Source organism: Zalophus californianus, chromosome 10, assembly GCF_009762305.2.
Source record: "Zalophus californianus isolate mZalCal1 chromosome 10, mZalCal1.pri.v2, whole genome shotgun sequence".
NCBI lineage: Eukaryota > Metazoa > Chordata > Mammalia > Carnivora > Otariidae > Zalophus > Zalophus californianus.
Window position 1 is genome coordinate 45,088,632 of NC_045604.1, and position 17,061 is coordinate 45,105,692.

Below are 17,061 nucleotides of genomic sequence, written 5' to 3' on the forward strand. Positions count from 1 at the left end.
GCGGTCCTCCCGGGGCTCGGCGTCCGGGCGGTCTCGGCAAGCCCCTCCCCGGGGGAGGGAAACGGGCTGCAGCTCGGAGCGGGGCGCGGGGTGGGGCCGGCGGCGGGGGCGTGGCTGGCTGCCCCCGCCCCTCGAGTGAGTGACTGGGCGAGGAGGGCCCCTCCCTCCCTCCGCCCCTCCCTGGCGGTCCCCTCCCTCGCTCGCTCCCAGCCCGCTCCCGCTCGCTCCCTGCCCACTCCCGGGGGGAACGTTCCGCGCCGCGGCCCCGCGGCCGCCGCTTCTTTCACACTTTAGTTGGGAGCTGCGCGCCGCGCTCAGTTACTGGAGAGCTGGCCCCGCGCCGTCGCCTCCCGCACGCACGCACGCGGGCCGGGCTCCGGGGTTCTCGGCGTCTACTCCGAGCGGCGGGGAGGAGGGGGACACCCAGACTCACTGTGGGGAGCCGAAGGAAGAGGAGAGGAGGGAGGAAGAGAAAAGGCGAGGAGGAAAGGGGCGGGGGGCGGGAGGCTTGCCACCTTCGGCCCCCCCCGCGAGCGCCAAGGTAAGCGTGGCCCCCGCCGGCCTCGGGCGGGGGGGGGAGCGGGCGGCGTGGCCCCGCGGCTCGGCTCCCCGGCGAGCCCGGGTGGGCTGGGAGGGAGGCCTGCGGGGAGGCTGCCGCGCCGAAGGGATGGGAGCCGCGGTGGTGGCGCTGCGGGCGCGCGGCCCGGCCCGGGGCTGCTGCTGCTTAGTGCGGGGACGGAAGCTGGGGTGGGGGCGTCTGCTCACCGGGGCGGAGGGGCTGGGATGCGGTTAGGGCTGCTGACGACTTTCGTCACATTGAGGCCTGGGTGGCTGGTGTGAGACACCCCTCCCTTCCCACCCGCACCGCCCCCCCTCCCCGCCGCCCTCAGCCTGCCTGCTCCTCTCGGAGCTGTGCATGTAGCCACCGTACTTTGCAAGCCAGATCTGGAAAGAGAAAACAAAATTCAGAATCCTGTGCTGAGTCTTCGAGTCCCTTCTCCCGCTCCGACCGATTGATGTGCTTGGGTGGGTGCTGGGATCCCCGGGATTTCTGAAGTTTTGACCTTTTGGGGGTGGCTTGCCTCGGTGCATCTGTTTGCTCACCTCGGTGTGTTTATTATTCGTGCCCATGCGAGGCAGCAGCAGAGGGTGCTTGGGTACTGTACACGGAAGAGATCTCCCTCCCCTCTGCAGGCAGTCCGCGAAGTGCGGCCGCCACGGCTGCTGATGTCCTTCCCCGATCATCCACCCTGCCTCCTCCCCCCACGGAGGGATTCCCTCCCCCCAACTTTACTGTTTGTGTGAGTGAAGTCCCTGGGCTTAAGGGCTCTCATCTCCCATTCATTCCTCTTCTAAAGCTCGGAATTGGCTCAGGCACGTTGGTCAAATTTGAGGTGGCTTTCTTTGCTCCAGGAGTTACATGGTCAAAGATAAAAATACATACACAGAAACACGCATTAATCCTGAGTGATGACAAGCACAGTTGGGGATAGAAGCGATTTGTTTCAGTAGGAAACCTACCTCCCTATGAGGTATCTTCCATCGCATGTGGGTTAGGAAATTTGTTTTAAAATAGATAGTGCTTATGTTGTGTGTGGCTGGAAGAGAGCCATAAGTTCAGCTATTGGAGCAACTCTGAAAGTGATACACCCTGATCATCCAGAATCTTGGTTGAAGACACACGCATGCTCTGCTCTGACTCAGACGTTGGGAGGGGGGCTGACACACCATAGATTCCATGAAACACTTTTTTTTTTTTTAAGGAAACAGTATGGACTGTTTGGGGAAGTGGCATGTTCATTACACAGAGAAATGTGATGAAAACCTCCCTACTCAAGGGGGTGGACTCGCTTTTCACCTAATAATAACCTTTTAGTTTGGTAGAGTTGGAATGTACCAGGGTAGAAGAAAATCATGGGTAGTGTGGGTCTGGGCTATTTAGGTCTCGTGGGGGCTGGTCGGGGGAGAAGGTGATATTTTTGAAGGGTTTTTCAGTCCAAGATGCTCAATTTGGGGGGTTTTCTCCCCTTTTTCATACTTTTAGAGCTGGATTGTAGGGCCAGTAGAACATGTGTGTTGGCTCTCTGGAAATACAATTGAACAGTCATGGAAATTAATTTAGACTTGATCAGCTATTTTTGTTTTGCCCCTTGTGAAATGGGAAGTGTTGGTGATAGGTGAGTGTGTTTATCTGCGTTAAACCATTGCTGGGACCAGCACTTACTCGCTGATCACAGAATGCAGCCCTGAAATGTCACTTCCCCTCACGTTTCCTGCTGGACAAATGGGGTTCAGAGAACAGTTCTGGAGGGCCACTGGGCAAAGCAGCAAAGACAAGCAAACTTAGCTCTTGGATGAACCGATGCCTGAGGAGGAGTGGGTGCTTCTGTGGTCAAGCTTACCTCCCTTGGAGCATATGTCCCAAGAAAAATGGCCTTGGTTGGTGTGGAAGTCTTTTACCCAACATTGAAAGTTCATCCTGGAAGAACCCTGAGGTTCAAGCTTCCCTCTGCAGCACTGACTCATTTTCACTCTTTTGAGAAAACTGATCATTTTGTTTTCTTGGCTAGTAATTTATCCGTCACCCCTTTCTCCCTATCTTATTTTATCATCTCACATGGATTTCTGGGAATTAATAGGCCACTGTTTGAAGTGGTTTGAACTTCTTGAGGAATCACAGGGTGCAAATCAAGAGCTTGTTCGTTAATTGGTACTACTTACTGTGACGGATGAAAAATCCTACCAAGGAGGAAGGTGGTTTGCCCGATTATGAGTCTCATTTCCAGGCAGATGGTGCCTCAGCACTGTGCCGGATTTTCCACTAGGCAAGCCTTGACTGTTACATTTCTAGTGGCTTGCTCCAGGCTCTTCATGACCAGCCCCCTTTCTACTGGATATTTTCTCTCAGAGAGTGAGACACCCCAGGCTGAGAGAGGGCTGGCATGGCCCCTCCCATGAGGTCAGGAGAGACAGGAGAAGGCCGGGACTCGATCATATCATGGTGGTGGGGGGATCCTAAGTGTGATAGATATCCCCAGCTTCACTTGAACTTATCAGTACAACTTGATGCTACCTGAGGCACATACAAGTACACTTTGGGCCATTTTATGGTCCTTCTTGGGACTTTCAGAAGTCCCATAGCATGGGAGAAGTAAATGTTGTATTAAGTTCTTGTTAAAACATGAAAAGCAGATCGCAATAGACTAGTATAACATACTGCTTAGACAACTGAGAAGACAAGGGTAGGGCCTGTCTGCGGGGGGAATTGCGACACTGAAACTGTATTTTAGAAATTGGTGACAGTTGTGACTTTAAGAGCTCATAATTCAAGGGCTTATCTAAAGTGACACACAAATTACACATATACATATTCTTAAAGTAGGCAATTATTTAGCTTGACTATCTCAGTTCTGAAGTTTAATTTTACAAGTTACAGTTGCAACAAGAAACAACTTGACATGTATGGTTATGCAATAATGACAAGGGTGGTTGGATGTAAGCTGGGCTAGGATGAACATAAAAATGAGCACCCGACAGCGTCCTCCGTCAGCAAGTATTAAGAAGTTCCTTGGCTTTTTTTTTTTTTTTTATGCAATGTGTTCCTGGAAAATGTATTTCCTGGGTTGTAGGCCAGGCACAGAATGTAAAGACTGCCTTCCATCTCCACTTGTGAAAGGAGAGGTAGCTCCTTCCCGATCTGCAGTGGAAACCGAGAAGATGAGTTGGCCAGGCAACCAGAGGACGGCTAGAAGGCAGGCGGTTTGGGTCATCTTTGCAAACCCCGCAGTAGCCAGCACAATACCTTGTACTTGGAAGTTACTCAGTGAGTGATTGAATTGAATTGAATTAACCTAATTAGTTAAGGTCTGTAATGTGTCAAAAAACTCCTTGGAAATACATTAGCTACGGACTTCCATTTCAATAAATCAGTATGATAGCTTATTAAGAGCTCCGTATTCTGCCTCGGATGGGATTTTTAATTGTTGGAGAATATTTAACAGGCAAGTAAACATACCAAGTGTAATGTCCCCCTCACATTAATCGAATTTCTACTTGGGGGGATCTTGATTGGGATTATAGGTAGTATCCATCTTTAACAAATATTTCTTCACTCGTGAGTGTTGACTTGTGACTATGGTCTTTATCTTTTTAGTCTAAGGGGTTCGGTGAATAACAATGCCTCGTATCCATAGGACGCTTTGTGGTTTCCAGAGAACTCTCATGTACCTTGTCTTACTGAACTTGTGCTCCAGGTGTCCCATGCTGGAATCCCAGAATGTCCCTGGATCTAGGAGTGGGGGAGAGGGTCTGGGAAGGCTCAGGTAGCCCCAGCTCTTGGTTTACCAGGTTTTCCCAAGGGAGGCAGTAATCAATAGTCACTGCTGTTCCCTCTAAAATCACTTAACATGAGGAAAGTGGAGACCTGTCTCCTGCAGGGAGCTCACTAGGCTCCTGGCATCCCGTGGCTCTGCCCCTACATCTGTTCTCACTCTTAGGGCTGCCTTTTACCTTACTCCTTTGCCCAGGGTCCCTTTCACCTTCTAGTCCTTTCTGGAGCTTTAACATGGCTTTCTGTCCCATAGGTTTTCATTCATAGAGGCTCCTGCTTCTTACCCTCCCACCTTACTTTTGCCTGCAGCACTTGGGTATTTTATGTTTGAATCATCTTGTCCAGTATTTTAACCTCATCTCCAGGTCCACTTTCTCCTTGACTCCACCCACCTCCCTGTTCCAGTATAGCCTCTGGCTTCTGGGGATCTTCTTCCTTCTGCCCCCAGGGCCCCCCTACCTTGTCCCACTTGGGCCCCACACCTCCCTTATTACTCCCACCCACTTCTCTCCATCAAGCCTTTAGATCTTCTAGCACATACCTGCCTGTGCCTGTTTCACAGGCTCATGCCACTTAACAGATGCATTTATAGCATTCATGAGTTCAAGTCCACATGCTTTGTGCCTTGTAGAAAAATGGGATTAGAGCACCCGTGAGTGTAGGGATCTTTTTGCCTTTGTTTTCACTTTTGACCTTACTATGTTTTGGATTTTTCAAGGTTCTTAAGCCATGTAGTAATAGCCGAAGTATTTTGCTTCTTCGCTTAGCTTTTATAGCCTGTGTTGGATAATAAAGGAACATCTCAATGATATTGTTACTTTTAAAGATTTGGACAATAAATCTTGAAAAGCATTTCAGAGATTTTCATAATGGCACCATTTTAGGGCTTTGCTGTACACCAAAATCTACTGACTAATGACAGAAATAGAATGGCTTATTTAATGTCATCTTCATTACCTTCTTTTTTTCTCCTTTGGTTAAATAAATATTACTGTAATTTAAACCAGATTTTTTTTCTCATTTGTTATGGTTTTACTGCTCTCCATGAAAATTTTATATGCCTGGAGGACACATTTCTGCCAAGTAAGGATTCTTTAGCTAATATTATTAGCTTGTTAGCTAATAAGATCTAATATTACTGGTTTTCCCTGTAAATTTGTAACCTAGGTCGGCCCCATCAGTAGGGAGTCAGTGGGAGAAAAAGTATTAATGGGGACAACTCCTAGAAAAACATATCCTATTGACTCATTACATACATCCTTGGGTTGGTCTTTTTATAAAATTGTACTTCACAAGTAGATCCAACACTAGTTATGCAATATCCTGAGTGCTCCTCGGCTTTTGGAAGACTGTGCTTTAAAGCAGAGCAGAGCAAATGGTTTTTAGGTAAGGATTCCCTTTCTTTGATGAGTCTGTGTTTTATTTGAGTGCGATGGATACCACAGTAGTTCTAGTTCATTGGTAAACCCTATGTTAGGACATATCCCACCTCACTTGGTGACTTAGGATTTTCCCCACTGAGCCGGGTAGGGAAAAGGTCATGAGAAGTTTAGTCTTTGCTGGAGTGTGGGGATTTTTTTTATACCAATCATCACAGATGCTAATGTGTATCATAGCCACTCCTGAAAGCCTCCCCCTGAACCCCAGGTTGACAAAGAGGTCTATATATGGTTGTTTGCAGTGGAACCCCTCTATTGACACTACTGTTTCTATCACAAGAAGATTGAAAGGCCAGGTGTAGAGTAAGGAGATGCTGCAGGCTGCCAGACTGTGGTTTGCAGAGAACTTTTCAAAGACACAGATAGTTAATACATGCCAAGGGGTGACTTCGGCAGTTCTATCGGAAAGTTCTGCCAGAAGCAATTTCCCTAAAATAATTTTGTGACAGTTCTTGCAGTTAAAAGGTTATAAAGGAAGAAGCAACATATATCTCACTGTATGTCTCAGAAAGATACGATTACTATTTTGTTGAAGGAGATGAGAATCCAGGAGCCTCTTTGAGTCCCTTAATATTTGCTGAGAATTCAGATGTTCTGGTTTCTGTGCCAGGAATCCATGGCAGTCTAGACACAGCAACCAAAACAAACCTTGTGCTTATCCTTGGTGGCCTCCCTAGCACCCACCCCAGCCCCGCCTGGGGATCTCAGGTCTCAGTTCAGATCCTGTCTCTGACCGTTTTCTGACCATAGGAATGGTTCCTCCCTTACCATCCATGAATGCCTGTAACCCTTACTTGATGTCTGTTTCTTTCAGTATTAGTTTTTGTTTTCAGTGATGTACTTTTCACTGCCCCACCAAATGATAAGATCTTCTGTCTTGCCCCCGGGGGTATATTATGCTGAGTGAGTGGCTGTTGGTTGGTTGACAGCTGGTCAGTGGTCTGAGGCTTAGAATTTTTCTCTGTGAAGACCTTGCTCCCATTCAAAACTCCATTTGACCAAATGAGGAAGTATAGTGTGGGATGAGAAAAGATAATGGGAATTTTAAAATTCCTTTGTTGGCCAAGATTAAGGCATCTAATCTTTCTTACTCACTCAGATAATTTGTTAAACAAACATTTACTTTTGTTGATGACACTTTGTGTCATCTCCGTGCCTGGCACTGGAGAGATGCTGGAGATACAGATAAAAAGGCCTGGCCCTGTCTTTGTGGGCTTCTCAGACAAGTGAGTAAATTGACATACAAATACATGATATGTGGTGAATAGACGCTGCTTTGGGAGTTGAGGGAAGAAAGCCAATTCTCTCTACAGGTAGGCTGACTTTGCAGCCTGGTTTCCCTGGGACAGCCCTGGTCTATGCCCAGTGTTCCACATAGGTCTTAATATACCCTCTTGGCCCTCAAAAGTCTCCCAGTTTGGGCAATAAATTATGTGATTCCCCAAAATAAAGAAGTCCTAGAAGGCTTCACAGAGGAGGAGGTGTTTGGGATGACACTCAAAAGCTACACAAGAGTCCTCTACGGTATTGTTTACATTTCTAAAAATATTGGAGGGCAGCTAACATTGGCTTTCTAACTTTATTTTTCTCACGTTACTATGGATTCATAGACTAGTTCACAGACTGGCATTTGGGGATAAAAGAGTTTATGGACAAAGGGAAGATGAAGTAGAGCATTTCAGGCGGAAGACACGCATGGTGTGGAGACATGTGGATGTGGGTCCTGATTGATGGCTGGAGTTTACACATGTGACAGAACGCAGTGGGAGATGAGGCTGAGGAACCACACAAGGCTTCATGGTAAACAGTTTGGACTTCCTGCAAAATACAAGCAGTGAGAGGTATTGAAAGGTTGTAAACAGGGGAGAGACTTCATTTGCATGATAGATAGTTCCTTCCAAGTGTGAGTAGGAGACTAGAGTCAGAGCAAGGGAACTCTGGTCCCAACTGGGTAAGAGCTGATGGGAACTGAATTAATGCCTGAACATTGAGAAGATGGACAGACAGGAAAGGTATTAGGAAGCAAGATTGGTGGGACCTGGTGACAGATTGACACTGGAGAGCGAAGAAAAGGGTAAAGGATAATTGCAAAATTTTGGGATGGATTGTTCTGTCTTTTGCTGAGATGAAGAATTCATGCAGCAGGAGGAAAGATCATTAACTCAGTTTGGAGTATGTTGAGTTTTAGGTGCTTATATTCTTTTAGGTGGAGATATACTGAAATTCTGGTCTAGATTTCAGAAGAGAGATTTGGGACAGACTTATGGCTTTGATCTCAGTGAGCATTTGTTAGGGAATTATTCCCTAACCTCCATGATAAGGTTAGATCCCTCTTTTCTGTCTTCCAGCTTCACCATACCCCTTGTATGCATGTACTTAACTACTATTATAGTTGCAAATTTATTTTTTGGTTCTTTAAATACCGATTGCCCACCTCCACCCCCCAACTGTAAAGTCCATGAGAGTAAGACTATATCTGTTTTTAATTCTCTTATATCCCCATGACAGCTTACCACACAACTGGGGCCTTGTATATGTTTGGTGAGTGAGTGAGTGAGTGGATGGATGAAAGAAAGAGAAAAGGAAGGAAGGAAAAGAAAGAATTTTTGTAAATTTGGTGGTTGAAGCTATGTGGTTTGGTGTGAGATTGCCCAGGGAGAGTAAGTACAAGAAAAGTGCACAGTGAGTTCCAGGCAATACTGACATTTAGGTCTGTGGATGGAAAAGGACAAGGAAAAAGAATGAACAGTGCAGGCCCTCGGAGAGGCAGGAGAGACAGGTAGGCCTGGTGTCAGGGAGCAGGGAGTGTGGGTCACGAATCAGCGTATGGTCAGCATGGTCCAACAGAGAAGTAAAATAATATTGAAGAGGTTTCTCAAAATTTGTAATTCTGTTGTTTAATAGAAGTGGAAGTATTTACCTTATGGGTGATTGCTAGATACAGGTACTTAGCACCGTAATACTATGTTAGCTTGTGCTATGCAATGTTTGATGTTCTATCACTGTTAGTTTGATATGTTGGGATTTTGAGGTTTGCTTTATGTAATTTACACCAGTATCTGATGTAGTAAAAATTTGAGGCCATATTTTGGGAGGATGGTGAAATAGTGCAGTGTTTAATCCTTGTGAATTTATGAGTGTGCATATTGATTTAAGGGGGTTAAAATACTTGAGTGCATACATGCCACCAGATGAGAAACCATTAACAGTAAAGACACGTGAAGTTATGACACTATGACCAAGGATGGCTCATTGTCTGATTCTAGAAGCCATGAGTAGCGATGTCATCAAAGCCTTGTCTTGTGAAAAAGAGACTCTTATTGCAGAGTATTTTTACATGTTTTCGGTCTCCGCTGAGAGACTCAGGGTAGAGGTGGGGGAGGCATCATAATGTATTGGAACGAAGCAGGGCTTTGAATTCAGCACTTCTATCCCAATTCTACCATCTTTTGACTCGAGCTTCATGATCTTGAATAACAATGGTAATAATTAACAATAATAATAATGAAAGCTAACATGTATTGAGTAGCTTACTCTGTGCCTGGGTACTGTGCTAAGTACATTACATGAATTATCTTCTTTAATGCTTGCAACAGCCTTATGAGGAACCTTCTACCATTACCTCTACTTTAGGGATAAGGCAGAACTGAGGCTCGGGATCTTTAGGACCTCGACCAAGGTTTTGTAGCCATCAAATGGTGGTGCCAAGACTGGAAGCCAAGCTCTCTGATGATAAAGTCAGGCCTTTAATTACCGACTCCTGGCCAGTTCTGTTTTCTGCATACTCATCTCCCCTTCCTGCCACACATACCTATTCCCTTCCCCTCACCTCCTGGTTCTTCCTGAAGCAAATCACAGACATTGTGTCATCTTGCCCATGCATACTAGATTATATTTCTAAATGATAGGACTTTTTTTCTTTTAGTATAACCACAATATCATTATCATGCCTAAAAAAATTCAACAGTATTTTTTTAATATCAGATACCCAATCAGAAAGCAAATTTTCCTGATTGGTCCATAATTATTATCATTATTATTTTTTTGGTCCATAATTATTTTTAATGATTAATTTGTTACATTCAGGATTCAGACAGTTTTCACACCTGAAAGATGCATCTGTCCTTATTTATAGGCTTCCTTTTTCTATTTTTCCCTCTTCTGCTTCTTTCCTGGGAGTTTATTTGTTGAAGAAACAGGGATTTTTTTCTGTAGGATTTCCTGCATTCTGTAGATTGCTAATTGCATCTTCTTTCTTGGTGTTCTTCACTATTTCTGTTTCTCATATTTCCTGTAAGCTGGTAGTTTGATCTAGACTGGAAGCTCGATCAGATAGTTTGGCGAGAGTACATCATACAAAGTGTTATGTACTTCTGTGACAACACTTTAGGAGGCACATGTGCCTTCTTGTTTCTTCTTTTGTGAGGTTAAGACTCATCAGTGGATTTAGGTGTTGTCAGCATGATCTCTCCATTATAAAGTTTCCCCAGGCCCTTCAAAAACCATTGATGGTCATTGCTTAGATACAGTGTTTCAGTAAGGGTTGTAAAATGATGATATCCTGCCATCCATTCTGCATTTGTTAGCTGGAGTTTTTCTATCAAGAAGAAATGAACTGCATCAATTATTTCATTACCTCAGTATAGCTTATATAGGAAAATTAATGCTTGGTTTTATTCCCTCATCTTAAATAATATTCAGAAAAATGTGTTGATTTTCTAGCATTTTTCCAAAGAAGACTAAAGAGGTAAGAGGTTGGTTTTTTTTTTGTTTGTTTGTTTTTAGTATTCTGAACTCATGGATATTAACACAGGTTATATGTGTGTTTCAATCCCTTGCATTTACTTCTTTCAAAGCTCTAATTATCTTTGGCATGTGGAAGACTCTTTAAATTGGCTTCTAAATCCTTTTCACATGACTATAGTGGTCTTTGATGATATTTTTTACTTTCTGGTGTAACAAGATATTTCAGACCTACCTAGTACTTTTTCTACTGCTGATCAGTTTTAGTGGTAAATGGTATTTAGAGACCATAGTCTGGGTGTTAGGAGTTCTCATCGTCTCTGGGCTGGTCATTGTTCAATGGACAGAGTTAGGAAAATATACATATGTATGTGTATAGGTATGTGTTTGTGTATATGTGTGTATGTGTGACCTCTGTGACGTATGCCCTATTTCTATTTAATGTATGCAAACATCTTCATTTTCTTCTTCTTAGGAAAAAGGGTAGCATATTATAGTTCTGCACCTTGTTTTTTGCATTTAACACTGTATTTCAGAGATCACTCTGGAGCCATATATAAAGTTTTTCATTGTATTTTACAACCGCAGAGACTCCAGTGTATAAATACACCACACTTTATTCATTTGGATAGAGGGTTGTTCCTAGTCTTTTGCTCTTACACTGTAGTGGAATGATTGTTTTTGTTGGTAGAGGTTTATTTGCAAATCAAACATAGAGCTGGGACTGAAACATTATTTTTCCTTAACTGAATGGACAGGTGAATGGGCTGTGCCAGCATTTTTTCCCCCCAGTTTATCACTTGTCTTTTCTCTCTGATTCTGTTTTTTTTTCTTTTTAAATTTTGATTTTTATTGTTTTTTAAAGTTTTTATTTAAGTAATCTATACCCAAGATGGGGCTGGAACTCATGACCCTGAGATTAAGAGTCACATGCTCTTCTGACTGAGCCAGCCAGGCGACCCAGATTTTGGTTTTTTTAATGCAGACTTTTTTCTTTGTTCTAGTCAGTTTTATCAGTCTTTCTTTTATTGCCTCTTGGTTTTGAATCATGATGCAGAAAAAAAAATTCCTTCTAGACCGTACAGCGGCACTGTCCAGTAGAAACCATATATGTACATTTTTAGTAGCCACATTAAAAAGCATGAAAAGAAACAGGTGAAAAGAATTTAATAATAATTTTATTGAATCTATCAAAATATTATCGTTTCAATAACTAATCAACATTTTTAAATTAATGAGATATTTTACATTCTTTTTCCATGCTAAACTTTCAAGAACTGATGTGTGTTTTATACTATAGCACATTTCAATTTGGTCACTAAATTTTCATAATAAATACTTGATCTGTGTTTAGACTTCATAAAATTTGCTGTTGAAAAAATAAATTCACATAACCAGGTTGTCCCAAGTGTACATGAAAGCTTTCCAATAACTGAGTTAAGTATTTTAAAATTTCAATATAAGTTAATTAAAATAAACTAAAACTGCCAATTTAGTTCCTCAGGCACACTTAACTACATTTCAAGTGCTTAGTAGCCACATGTGGATAATGACTACCCTTCTGGACAGTTACAGAGAGTCACCCATATTTTCTTTTAGTGCTTGTGTGGTTTTATCACTAACATTTAAGTATATGACCCCTTTGGAATTTATTTTGTTGTGTGGGAAAATGGATCCAATTTTCTCTTTTTCTACACGGCTATCTAGATGTCACAAACCACTTATTAAAAGTCTCATCTCGGGGCACCTGGGCGGATCAGTTGTTAAGTGTCTGCCTTAGGCTTGGGCCCTGATCCCAGGGTCCTGGGATCGAGCCCCACATTGGGCTCCCTGCTCCATGGGGGAAGCCTGCTTCTCCTTCTCCCACTCCCCCTGCTTGTGTTCCCTCTCTCGCTGTCTCTCTCTGTCAAATAAATAAATAAAATCTTAAAAAAAAAAAAGTCTCATCTCTTCCCTACTGATTTGAGATGTGCCCCTATCATATATTTAATTTCCGTAAGTATTTAATTGGCTGTCTTTCTGCATTTTCTATTCTGTTCTCTACTGTTTCGATTATAGAGGTGGTATAATATGTTTTAACATTAAAACCATGATGAGCTACCGTTTCATACCTACCAGGTTGGTAAATGTCTGTCAGCATCAAGCACTGGGCAAGGATATAGAGCAGAGGGAATATGCATATGATTCTGGTGCACAGGGAATATGCATATGATTCTGGTGACAGTGGAAACTGGTATAATGGTTTTGGAAAGAAGTTTGGAATTCCTTGTAAAATGGTCCCCTGATCCTCTTAGTCTTCGGAGTAGCAGAGCAAATTGTAAGCCTGGAGTGGGAGCGGTTTTATAGCTTGTCATTCTGATAATACTATTTTTTTTATATAAGTGGGGTTATGAAGAAGATTGGGAAACACAGCCTTAGAAACTCTTACACATCTGTAGGAATGCTTACAGTGAAATACTGAAATAGGTCTATAGGCCTACTAACCAGTATATTGAGAAAAGAAATTGTGATACATTTATAATAAATAGCAGTGAGAATAACGTACAATGGTGCATATCAACAGGGATGAATCTCTTAAGCATAATGTTGAGTGGAAAAGCAAGATAGAAGAATAATACAGTGTGATTCCATTTATGTAAAATTCTAAAAAATGCTGAACTAAAGCAACACATTCTTTAAGGATTGACTCATATATGGGAAGATTATAAAGAAAAGGAAGGGAACTAGTAACATAAAATGCAGGAGAACAGTGATTACTTCTGTGGGTGAAGGATAGGGTCTGATTAGGAATAGCTACACCTGGGACTTCAAAGGTGCTTGCAGTGTTCTACAGGTAGGTACATAGACACGTTCGTTTTGCTTTTATCCATTGAATTGTACTTATGTATGTGATTATTTCATAACAAAAGAGAACAACAACAAAAGTCCAGACCCAGGAATAGGCTAGATTACTCAGAACTCAAGTAATTAAATTTATGCTTGAGAAAGACTTCTGTTAGATATGAAACACGTGGTTTTTTTCATTTCTTATTTAGGGACAATTACTTTTTTTTTTTTTTTAGTGTCTGGGTCAGGCAGCAAGAACTATGTTGTTGTGTGGTGTACACACACGAGTGACTTACATCACCAGGTGCAGCAACACAGAGTCATGGGTTCTTTGACACTTAAGTGATTTTTTTTTAACCATTTATGCAAAATATCATCATGGTCAATTCTAAACTTTATTCAGAGAGAGATGATTTTTGAAGGGACAACATCATAAATAGGAAACATTTGTTACACATGTGCTATATGCCAGATGCAGCATGTACATGAACTCATTTAGTCTCCTTAGTGGTCCTGTGAGAGTTACATATGGGCTTTGTGTTACTGATGAATAAACTGATACTCAGAGAGGTTAAGCCACACAGGAAATAACATGATGTCAGAAAGTCTGCGGGAAATACATGATGGGGTTTTCATGAAGGTTTGGCCCCAAATCCCATGTTCCCAACTTCTCTTCCAGAGTATCTTTTTAAGAACTTCAGGTGATACTCTGTCCTTTTGCTCGATGGCGGCCCATCCTAGAAAGTTGGTATTTTTACCCTTAAAATTTCAGAGAGGAAATCCTTGAATCTCTTGTGCCGGTTCTTCACTATGTCAATGGGAATTTTTAACATCAGTTCAAGTTTGCTCTCTCCCCCTCTGTGATGTGTGCTTTCAGAGACTTGGTAGCCTCAAAGGATTCAGCTGGGTGATGGGACACCTGACGGGGCTGGGTTCTGTTTGTTTTCTGATTTGAAGCCTCTCCGAGTTTCCCATTCTTACGATTAGCCTGAACCCCCCAAACCTGTGTTGACTGTGCCTATACAAAACTTTTGTAGCCCATCTTCCCTTCTGGTATTGAGATTATATGTATCTATTTCTCCAACTTGTCAAAATTTTAAAACCTTTTTTTCCCCCTTGTTCTTCAAAGATTACCTTATGTATCCCAAATTGTGATGTCAGCAAATGAAACCCATTCCCTGACCTCTTTTTTTTTTTAAATATTTATTTATTTTAGAGAGAGAGAGTGCACGGGGGTGGGGGGCAGAGTGAGAGGGAGAGAGAGAATCCTAAGCAGACTCCGAGCTGAGTGGGGAGCCCCATGTGGGACTTGATCCCACGACCCCGCCATCACGACCTGAGCTGAAACTGAGAGTCAGGCGTTCAACGGACTGTGCCACCCAGCGCTGCCCACCCCCCTGTCTTTTATCTGAGTCATTATTTGACGTGGTCTGATCAGACCCAGCACTAATAATTATCATTACGCTTTGAAGTTTGCTTTCAAAATCCTCCCATTGCTACATCCTCTTCTTTCCACTGATATTTTCATGACATGACACAGCAGATGAAGGGGATAGGGTGGGAAGGAGCATTCAAATAAACATTTGGTTGCCAGGGAGCCTGGTTTACTCGGGAATTGTGACTTCCCCAAAGTGAGGCACAAATTATGGCAGAGCTACTTGGGATCTCTGTCCAGTAGCACTTTCCTCTTTAGGTTTGTGTGCCTTCAGCTTTGGAGTCGACTGAAGCTCCTAAGGCTGCTGGGCTCCTTTCTGTGGGGGCTGGTAGACTTGTCTCAAGGGCATGAATGTGGCGAAAAACTATCTTCTAATCAAAATCAGAAGGTCAGTGCAAAGTGAAGATGGCGAATCCCCAGCGCATCTTGTGATCTGTGGATGTGTGTGTGCCTTTCAAACCCTAGGAGGATAGTTTTTATAATACCAAAGCTATCTTTATATCTCCTTTCTATTTTCATTATATTTGGGTCTCTACCAAGTTTGCTTTAGGTTCTAATGTCAAGAAAATACTTCCCCTTCATATAATCTCAAATGAGAGTTTTAGGATGCTCTGTGTGAAGATAAAATCCCTTGCAAGTGTTTTGGTTTTTCACTTTTTATTATAATAGCTAAGACCAACCCATGTTTCAAAGGAACCAGATAGAATTAAATAAACTCCCGTGATTAGCAAGGAAGTAACATGAGTATATCCAGAAATGAAATGCCTGTGAGATTCATACTTGTTTTCTCTTCCTTGTTTAGATCTTATAATAATGATTTTTGGGGGTTCTTCTTTGGCATGTCTGGTGTTTTTGCCGTAAGCATCCTTGCTGCAAGCATTTTCACTGCAAACATTTTCACCAAATAATTAATTGGCCATAAGGCAATTTTGCTGTAAAAGGTAAAAATCACACACACAAAAAAGAGGGACATTCATTAAAAAGGACATAATGAAATATGAAAAATAAGCGACAAAAATAAAAAGACTTAATTGCGAAATACAGTATGTTTGTATACATTCAAGATGTGTAGTATTGATTCATGGCACTACTGTGCAAATAACTGATTTTTTGTTTTGGTGGCTTATACTTAAGCCCTGTCTTTGGAGTCTTTTGTTCATAACATTATACTTTTTTTTTGCTTGTTGGTTTATCTCCTCATTCAGCATCACACTTTTTCTTTTTTCACTAATATTTCTTTCTTTATTCTGAGGCCTAGCTGTTTCCAAATACTAGAATGTATATTTGTAAATGAGCTTTTGTTGTATTGTGTGGTGAAAACCTACATTGTTTTTGGCATCTTGTCACCTGTCCGTTGATAGAGGTTCCAAGGTTCCATGGGAAATGTATGTTTAAAACTCTGTGCTGCTGTCTAGATGATTGTGAGGGTTAAAATTTATATAATATGAAACAGGAGTATTGCATTAATGGAGAAATGAAACTAAACTGTCAGCCAGTTGATAAAACCAACAGACTGTCAAACCACACTTTCAACCAGTTATTTTTTTTTTTATCTTTTATGCAGAATTGCCTTATGGCCAATTAATTGGTTATGTGGCAAAAATGCTTGCATCAAAGATGCTTACAGCCAAACTACCTAGAACCTTTCTTTGAATCTTAGCTGTTGTCCGTCCCAAAGGTGGGATTAGAGTGAGGGTGAGGGGTAATGTCCTTGGAAGAGAAAAAGAAGCACTTGTATTTATGATCAAGTGTTGTGCATTGGGAAATAACATTTATACTAGAACGTGTGGCAGGTTATTTGTTAAGTGGCAGAGAGGCTCAGAATTCTGAGGGAAATGCAGTTAATTTCAGTTCGGTCGGCACTGCTTGTCTTCTCCATATGGCCTGAAGATAACCTTGTCATCTATAGAAATGCATTCAGATTGTGTTTTCCGGATTGCTCCTTTAAAGGACTACTGAGGAAGGACACGGGCTTCACTCTGTTACATTGTGCTTTAGTGAGCCGGCCGCATGTATGTGGAAGAGTAAGGGAAGAGAGTAAGTGGATTTTTCCCCTCCCCACACGATCCCCCTTTCTCTGTGGAATTGAGTCTTTGGTGTGGAACCGTGACTATAATATTTTATATGTCTAAAATGAGTGAGAAGAATTAAATAGGTACCTAAATGGTATTTCCCATAATTGAATGAATATGCAACTACATTTGGTAACATTTAATATGAAAAACTCAGAAAATCTCTCAGGTGAGATTTTCTTTCTAAGCGAAACAAAACTTTCCCCATGGGTTCCA

At 42.3% G+C, this 17,061-nt stretch overlaps 1 protein-coding gene across 1 annotated transcript in view; it reads left to right on the top strand.

The window, feature by feature from the left end:
• The first annotated feature begins 206 nt into the window (after positions 1-206).
• Positions 207-17,061, top strand: part of C10H1orf21 (chromosome 10 C1orf21 homolog) — a 230,139-nt gene continuing 213,284 nt past the window's right edge. The window contains exon 1 of the mRNA XM_035722350.1: positions 207-477. The gene's annotated coding sequence lies outside the window, so the exon portion shown is untranslated. The remainder of the gene's footprint in view (positions 478-17,061) is intronic.